The sequence below is a fragment of the Nannobrachium achirus genome (assembly GCF_963921795.1).
Source record: "Nannobrachium achirus genome assembly, chromosome: 24".
Taxonomy (NCBI): Eukaryota; Metazoa; Chordata; class Actinopteri; order Myctophiformes; family Myctophidae; genus Nannobrachium; species Nannobrachium achirus.
This window is the reverse complement of record NC_137831.1, coordinates 17,155,366-17,164,890: the sequence shown is the minus strand read 5'-3', so window position 1 is coordinate 17,164,890 and position 9,525 is coordinate 17,155,366.

The following is a 9,525-nucleotide window of genomic DNA, read 5'->3' as shown; positions in this document are numbered from 1 at the left end:
TCAGCGGGCAGCTCCTTGAGTGGTTCCCAAATAGAGCCTTACTAGGTCTGCTACTCTGAGAGAGTACTAATCCATAAGGGTCCATTTTGGTTCCATTGGATGGGTCCGTTTTGGATCCATTTGTATACTCTTTAAGAGTTGTAATAGTCCAGGCGTTTCGGACAGTATGTTGATAGAATCGTGCACTTTATGATAAAAGCATAGACTTTACTATACAGTAAAATAATACAAAAATTAAATATGCATGTGAGGGGTCAAACTAGTTTTTTTTTCTCGTGATTCTGAATCCAATGCAAGCATTTGTTTTGCATGAAAAACATTCCTTGGGCTAAAAACGGCCCCCATAAAACTATGGTTTAGTGATCACTTTTCACAGTTTTGTGGGAGACGTTTTTCGTAAAGGAATGTTTTTCGTGCAAAACAAATGCTTGCATTGGATTCAGAATCCCAAAAAAACCTAGTTTGCATGCTACTTAAAGCATATTTATTTTTTGTATTATATGAGACCCCAACTTTGATGGGCTCCCACAAGTTTCCCAAGATAAATCTGCAATGGCCCTATAGCCAAAAATGATCCATATGGCATGTTCTAACTGTGTGCCAAATGTCATGTTTTTATCGTAAAGTGCACGATTTCTGCCCGAAACGCTCGGACTAAGAGGGTCCTTGAAATTGAAATGTTTGAGAACCACTGATTTAAGCCAATGGTATCACTCCTAGAGCCACCCATTTCATGTTTATTTCCTCTATTTAACATTATTGCTTATATCGCATGTGTTCGGTGATGTAAAGTTGTGTATTGAGTAAGCCTGTTCAGTGTTATGTGTTTCTTAATAATGTCATTGCGTCTTCGTGCTCCAAAACCTTTCCGCGTAACGTTTCTTTCAACACTTTTTGGCCGCTCACGTTAAGTCCTGCTCCCTCCCCAGATGAAATATTTCTTTCCGACATAAGGCTCCTTATTATGGCAACAGTGATTATTAGTATAGATGCATGAATGGAAATTAGTGGTACAAGAAAAGAATAGTGGCTATACGCTCGGCTGTAGCCTATCTATGATTGAAAACTAAAAATGATTGTTTACTAACTCATAAGTATATAACGTTTTGTACAATGGCTATTGTGGCTTAGCACATTTAGTCGACTACGCGGCGCTCATGCAATAGATTTTACACAACACTTTACGGTTGTCCGGACCGCCTCCGTGTGCGGGAGGAAAACCTAGAGCAGTGTCTAAATTGAAACGACGGCCTGTTTCTTGTCTCCGACCGAAGTCTACGACGGAGCCAAGCAACGGGGGTTTATTCAAGTTTTTTTGGAGGGGGAGGGCTATGGAATGTTAGGGGGGATCTGGTTGGACACGTCCTCTCAGTCTCCTATTCACGATTGTTCATCTGTCATTTTTAATTTATTTATTTTTGTTATGTCATATGCGACTGATTTGACGCTTTAGGTTTGAATGTCTTTTTATTGTCACGACTTGTCTGCGACTTGTTTAAAAAAAAGAGGACACGTTGGATGATAATGTTTCTTTTATTTTTGCTTGCTTTGTGTTAATAGCAAAGCCGTAATTAATATATATTTATTTATGGTATGGTGATGCACATATGAATTTTGTTTATTTTAATGACACTTAGGCTTTATTTGTTGTCAGCGTGATGTATTTATTTTTGAGAGGTAAGCATGGCAGACGTTTTTTGGGGCCTGATTTAGTGTTGCGAACATCCCACAGATTCGGAGTTAAAGACTATACTGGAAATTCTTGAATCATCTCCGCTTCTCAGTTCCAGTTGAGCTTTGTTCAGTCTAGACCAGGGGTCTTCAACAGGGGGTCCAAGACCCCTAGGGGGTCCTCAGAGTTACTACAGGGCGTCCTCCAAATCTTTGTGTGATAGAAACTTTTTTTCTCCTTTTTTATATTAACCACTTGAATCCTAGCGTCCATATTGGGAGGACTTTAGCCAAAAATAGCAGATCTACAAGCTCACAGCTATTTTCGGCAAAGAGCTTGGGTGTAGAGGGGAAAAAGAGCAAAAAGTATTGATGGTTCAACTGGTTCAATATCTGAAAACACAAATTGACATGAATCCAAAATACACTGATGATTGTGCTGTCAAACAATGAAACTATATGGAATCTATGAAAAGGTTGTGGGGGTCCCTGCTTCATCTCTCTCTCAACAAAGGGGTCCTTGGCCTGAAAACGTTGAGGACCCCTGGTCTAGACGCATATAATACAGTACAAGCAGCTGTTGAATGTTTTTGTCTGGTCGTGTGATTCAATCTTCCACCTAATTTTAAACACAGCATGCAACATTCTGTGTTCACTTCTCAGCATACAGTTACGTGTCTCAGTTTGTTCATCCAATACTATTAGACTGAATGAGCAAAATAACATGAATAATTATGTTATCTCCTTCATTCAGTTGCTCATGGTAAAGTTAACTTTAGTTCTTATAAAGCGCTTTGATGATAGAAATGTGATCATGTAAATGGACCAAATGCTGCATTTAACACATACTGAACATAGTCAACGATTACTCTGCAATAATTCTTATACGGTACATTTTTGATTAGCGCTAACTTTGGAATCATCCGTTTTGTGCTATATCTGTTTCATTCTTGTCATAGCTTGTGCTTTATTGGAATGTTTGCCATTATGAATAAGTTGAAACTACATTTAGTTTTAGTCTGCTTGTTTTTAATTTGCTTTTGGAACATCATTTTAATTTTTAGGGGGGGGAGGGGTGTCTCTTTGCTCAAACATGAACAACATTTTGATCGTGACGCAAGAATATTCGAGCTGTTGGTGAGGATGATGTGGTTTGAACATCGATATCCGTGTGTTTAAAAAAGAAGAAAAAAAAGTATTTTACATTTTGTGCTGGGTCTCCAATTCTGAAGCAAGCTTATAAACTGCAACTGATGCAATAATGGGGTACAATGTGCAATTATTTATTCAGTTCTTATACCTTACAAGTGTAGTTTACAAGGGAATTGTGTAGTTTATGGTATTTTTTTTCCTTCCACAGCAGCAGCAAAAAAGACAACAGCAACATGGAAAAAGTAGAGATTTTTTTTAAGCTTTTGTTTGCGTATGTTGCAGAATGGGGGGAAATGATAGAGCTCGGTAACTATTTTCAATTGATTTATTTGCAATGTGCAGATCTATATTAGTTGTGAGTAATTAACTAGTTTTAATTTAAAAGTGTTGGTAAGTATTTGAAAATAATAAAGTTTCATTTTTTCTTTCTGTGACCCGTTTTTGCTTTTTTTTTGTATATCATTTGGGGGACCACAGCTTCTTAAAGCACTTATTGACTTCAAACTGTTTCCACACATCCTATCCACGAGTTTCCTACGCCCCATAGTGCATTGCGCAAACGTCTGCACCGAGGTTCCGCCGCCGATTTACAAGCTCACAACGGGTTGCATCTGCGACGCGACGTGAGCTTGTATGTCTGCTGTTAAACCCGGAAGTTTGGTCCTGATAGTCTCCAGTAAACTCCCGCGGAAACTTGTGGATACTCTTCCCCGCAGGCCATGTACTCTTCCCAGTGATGGAAAAAGTACTCAATGTTTTTATTAAGTAAAAGTATCAATACTGTGATGTAGAATTACTCTGTTAGTAGTGGCGTTTGCAGGAATTAGATTCAAGGTAAAGAAATATGCCTTTGGAAAATGTTAAACTAAACTAAACAAACAAACCCACTTTAAAAATGAATAAAAAATAAAATAAAAAAAACGAATTACTTCCTCGCTCTCCTCCCCAAACAAAGTTGGTGACAGAAGGCTGCATGCAGGAGAAGTTCCCCTTCCCCCCTGTACTTTTGACAAACGTGTGTGTGTGTGTGTGTGTGTGTGTGTGTGTGTGTGTGTGTGTGTGTGTGTGTGTGTGTGTGTGTGTGCGTGTGCGTGTGTGTGTGTGTGTGCTGAAGTTGTGAGTATGGCGAGACAGGATTGAAGAAACTGCATGACAGGGGAGGGAGGTCGGCTTGAGACAAGACAGGAAGGAAGACGGGGTTGGCCGTCTACCATGTTTTGACAGCTAGACAGGGATTATTGGACGAGATGTGTGTGTGTGTGTGTGTGTGTGTGTGTGTGTGTGTGTGTGTGTGTGTGTGTGTGTGTGTGTGTGTGTGTGTGTGTGTGTGTGGGTGGGTGTGGGTGTGGGTGGGTGTGGGTGTGTGTGTGTGTGTGCGCGCGCGTGGGTGTGCATGTGACAGATACAGAGACAGAACAGAATAGATTACCGGGTAGCAGATATTGGATGTTGAATTAACACTATGAATAGCCAATTTTCAAAACAAATTAAAAAGATCACAGACTAGAACTAGAATCAGTGCTCTTCCGAGCACAAGTCTCCACCAGGTCAGGTAGGTCCTGGTGGCGCTAAATGTGAAAAGGATGCCATGTCTTCTTTGGCCTTTAACGGCAATGTGACACTGCATGCATGATTAGTTTGGCAAAAGTCGACCTGCTGGTGGCGCTATAACAGGCCAATGTGAAAAGAGTGGCATTTTTTCCTTGACCTAGTGGGAATGTGCGTGCAGAATTTCTCTGTAATCGCAAGCTGCTTTCATGATTTAAGTCATTTTGTTCAAAATTGACCAATCCTGCAAACCTTGGAAGCCAATGTTAGCCAATTAGGATGGAATATGAAATAACAGACAGATCAGTCTTGATCACATGACTATAGAGATATTGTGTACTGATTTGCATGATTTTTGGATAAAATCTCAAGGAATAATAGGATTTTTTTTTTTTTTTTGCATAAGTCATATGTAAAAAATATATGCGCTATAAAAGGCAGATATGAAAAATGCAAGGCAAAGGTTTTTCCTTCGCATCTAGGGAGTGCACATACAAAGTTGTACACTGATCAGTGGAATTATAGGTAAAAACATGAATCGGCCTGTTATATTTATTCCTCTGCCTATTGGGAAAGTGCAGGCACAATTTCACCATGATTTCAGGCATGTCATTAAAAACTGACCAATCCTGCAAACTTTGGAAGACAGTTTTAGCCAATCAGGATGGAATATGGAAATTCGGACAGATCCATGTCGATCACATGAATGTAGAGATACTGTCTACCGATTTGTGTGATTTTAGGACAAAATCTGTAGGAGTTCTGGCCAAAAGTTCAATTTGCTAAAATCGGTCTCCTGGTGGCGCTAGAACAGGCCCATGTGAAAAATGTGGGGCAGAGGTTCAGAATTGGTATCCAGAGAGTGTGTGTGCACAGTTTGGCAGCGACCGGGCCAATGTCTCTGGAGATTAGCTGGTAACGCACGCACGGAGGGACACACAGACGGACGGACGGACGGACGGACGGACAGGGGCGAAAAAATAGTCTCTCCCATGCCTTTCGGCTGGTGGAGACAATGAACAGGCTGCACACACATACTCTACACTTACTGCCACACGCAAACACACACCACTACTTGTGTCCTCCATGTCTAAATTGATGCTGAGTGTATAGGCTATTATTCACAGTAAACAGTAACATAAGGGTTAAAACCCTCCGGCAGTGTTGAGGCGTGGACAGACACAGGTGTCTCTGCTATTGGAGTGGATCCAATGCTTCCACTCAGCACGGATCGCAGCTCATTACAGACAACCTTCCCTCATGGGCAAAGCCCTGCTGACAGAGAACCACGAGAGACAAGGACATGGGAATGGAGCCTTAACGCATTAAGACCTGAGGCCGATTCTATTACACAAATGCCTTCTAAACCAATAGTTCTCAACCCTTTTCGTGGCTTAGACCGAGAACCCGACATTATACCAGTAAGGGCGAGAAGGTTGCGCTGAAACAACAGAGACTGACACAATTATGTCCACATTCCCAGCTTAATATATGGATGACATCAGGGATCTCCATATATGGGCATAAAAGCACAAGGACGGAATTCATTTGAAAGTGTGGCTCGCGTTGTGACAACCACACTGGTTATCATGAGACTAACACAATATGTCCATATAAATATTGATGACATCGGGGATCTTGGCCATAATATGGAGCTGCATATATGGAACATGAGGTGTGACGGACGGTCATTATCTGCAGATTTTCATACTAAATGCGACCTACGGTCACAATAACACATTAACACATTCATCACCAGGTATTCATTAATTCATCTGCCTCTGCTTGGGTCTTTCATTATTTTTACCTTATTTTGCAGACCCACAGAATGCACAATGTGACCACGATGTGTAAACACGCTTGTACAATTGTAACATTCAACAATCTTTTCTTATTTCACCAGAAAAATAAAGAAAATGTAACAGCCATGATCTCTTTAGTTATGGTCCATTGGGAAAAAAAATGTTTTGACGGAAACACAATCACAAACACAACCAAGTTATCTATATAATTTGGCTGAATTTGCTGTCTGGGTGGACAAAAGGATTTCACGTTGTGTTGCGGGCACATTGGTTTTATGATGTGTACAGTAGTTTGTTTGATTTAAGTTGGAATGGTTGAGTCGCTGAAAGAAAAGCAAAGTGCCTGTCGACTGGGGTCAACCACACGCTTCTCTCCTATAGGTTGATGCTAGGCTAAAGTTCCCTTTACTTTACACTAAGATTTGGGTGAAATGATGTCGTACAAGCCAATGTTAATTTTGACAGCAAATTCTGATTTAGTCTTTTGAATAACTAATAAATCGTTTTAGTCCTATTTTAGTCACCTGAGATTGTTTAGTCTTAAGTTGGCAATACATTACAAGATAATTGGGGCATTGAAATATCTCTCTCTCTCTCTCTCTCTCTCTCTCTCTCTCTCTCTCTCTCTCTCTCTCTCTAATATATTATCAGTTTATCTATCCATCTACCTATAGTCGTTGAAATGTTAGATTTTTGCATGCCATCATATTTGGTGGGGCATTTAGGAGCATTGGCCCCAGTGCCTATAATATAGGCACTGGGGCCAATGCTCCCCTAAATTATCTGGCCCTGCCCATGCACAGCATTGGCTGTTTCGAGAAATAGGGGTTGAGAAATTAAACGAGTAAGACATTTCAAATTGTCCTAAGCAGAAACACAAACACAGTCCCATAGTCTCTTCATCTTTGTTAATTTAACTGAGAGCAAACGATTGTATTTGAAACTCTGAGAGTGAACAAAATGGTGCCATTTGTTCGCCTCTCAAGAGCTATCAATGAGTTAGGGTCCATTTGGTTCACATTAGCACACTCTCTCTAGAAGTTCAAAGAACCACTGAGGATTTTAATGTGTGTAATGGTGCCTGCAAATATTGCCCAAGCGCCCTTGATCAAGGTGCTGAACTTCAAAGCCACTTCAGGGGGGGCGTGGTGGTAGGTTCGCACAACTCCTCCGCTCTGATGTTCTCTGATGAAACGCATCGGTGTCAGTACTGGCTACGCATTAGGAATAGGCCGGCTGAATGCATAAAGACAGACATCCTCTTTAGTTTGACAAAGACCTTTAGTACCTCGTCTCGTACCTCTGTTTATTTTATTTTTACGGAAACTGCAGATGTAAATTTTAATCTTTGCTAAATTTACATTACATGATTGATATGTGTTGTTCATTAACATGCGGCCGTCTGAATAAACAGAGAAAGAGAGAAAGAGAGAAAGAAAGAAAGAAAGAAAGAAAGAAAGAAAGAAAGAAAGAAGTGATGATTCGGTGTTTGCCAACTGTTCCGCCGTCTACTTCGATCACTGCGTACACAGGACCGCAATGGAAACATCCTGGAAAAAAAACTTTCAGCAGAACTTGTATTTGTACTTAACTTCTCTGTACCTGTCTCTGCAAACTGTTAATAAAGTAATCAATCAATTAAAGTTGCTATATGCAGTTTTCTGCTGACATAAGCAGGAAACAGGCAATTGCTTTTTATTTTTAATTTTATTATATTCAGACGGCTAACCATGCTAAAGAAATGTTGTCTCTGTGACACTTCCTGAGGCCTCAATCTGCCTCCAAAACTATAATTTTTTATCTGTGAGAAGTTCTGTCATTGGTCTGCTTATTTGGCAGGCCTGCCAAATAAGCAGACCAATCAGGACCGCCCTCTTGTTCTGTTCGGATTGGTTGACCTGTCTGCCAATCCTTTTAGCCCCGGTCGGCTGGTTCATGCACCAATGAGCTGCTAGTGACAGAGCTTCTTACAGATAAAATAATAGTTTTGGAGGCAGACTGTGGCTCTAGAAGCACCACAAAGACTAGATTTTTAGGGAGCATTGTTAGCCGCCTGAATATAATAAAATTCAAATAAAATAAAAATATAAGCAATTGTCTGTTTCCTGCTTATGACATCAGAAAACTGCTTATAGCAACTTTAAGTAATCAATTAATGAAAATTCCAGTGGGAAGCCCTATATGGCTGTCCCTCGCCAAGTTACTATAATGACAAGACATTATATCAAACCAAAGCATAATTTACAACAGTGCCATTCGCGGAATTGAACTAATGCGATGTGTCAGGTCGGAAACAAGTTATTTTTGTTTTGTGGGACACCGTTGTGTAATGGAGAATTAAGTAGGCTTGATAATGAGCCAGACACATTTGAAGCCACAGTGCCATAATAGTCTGGTCCGGTGATGCAACAGTGAGCTCATGAAAACAGAGCAGGCAACAGCTATAGGAAAGGTGGAGAAGGCTTTTTTTTATTTATAGAAAGGTCAGGAAGAAGTAGAGGACATGGGATAGGGAACATAACTTTGGGGTTGGGAGATGATGTAAGCTCTGTCTCGAACAAACCTTTCTTCAAGAACGAGCTTACATCACCTCATTTAAACCACTATATACTTTGTCGTACGACAATTAGCGAATCTACCAAGGTGCTTTTCAATGCATTACATTCACCCATTCACACGCACATTCATGCACCGACGGCAAAATCATGCGAAGTGAGCCTATCAAAGTTTGATACGCTCACGATTATGCTCACTTCACACAAGTTTGATTCAAACACGACACATGTGCTGCGCGCACGTACACACACACACACACACACACACACACACACACACACACACACACACACACACACACACACACACACACACACACACACACACACACACACACACACACACACACACAGTTCATTTGTTGTATCAGTTGTATGGGGCTGTTCTGTCCATGACGTTAGTTATCTCCATGGAGTTCCATGCTCATAAGGACATTCCGAACATACGTACATACCGATGTTTCCTGTTGAGATTGGCACATTTCACCCACGGTTTGTTCATCTCACTCACTTCACTTTGTCTGCTGACCTCACTCAGCAACGAAATAAACAGAAAATAAATAAAACAATTCACAGGACGCAAGCAGTGATCATCCCATGATGTGCACTGCAATATAAAACAATTCACAGGACGCAAGCAGTGATCATCCCATGATGTGCACTGCAATATAGTTTCAAATGCACTACATTGCAGATGCTTTTTGAGAGTGAAAAAATAAGAAGACCCGTGTGACATGTGTGATCTGGGCAGCTTGCCCCAGGAAATGTGCCAATTAATAATTTCATAGGCTGCACCG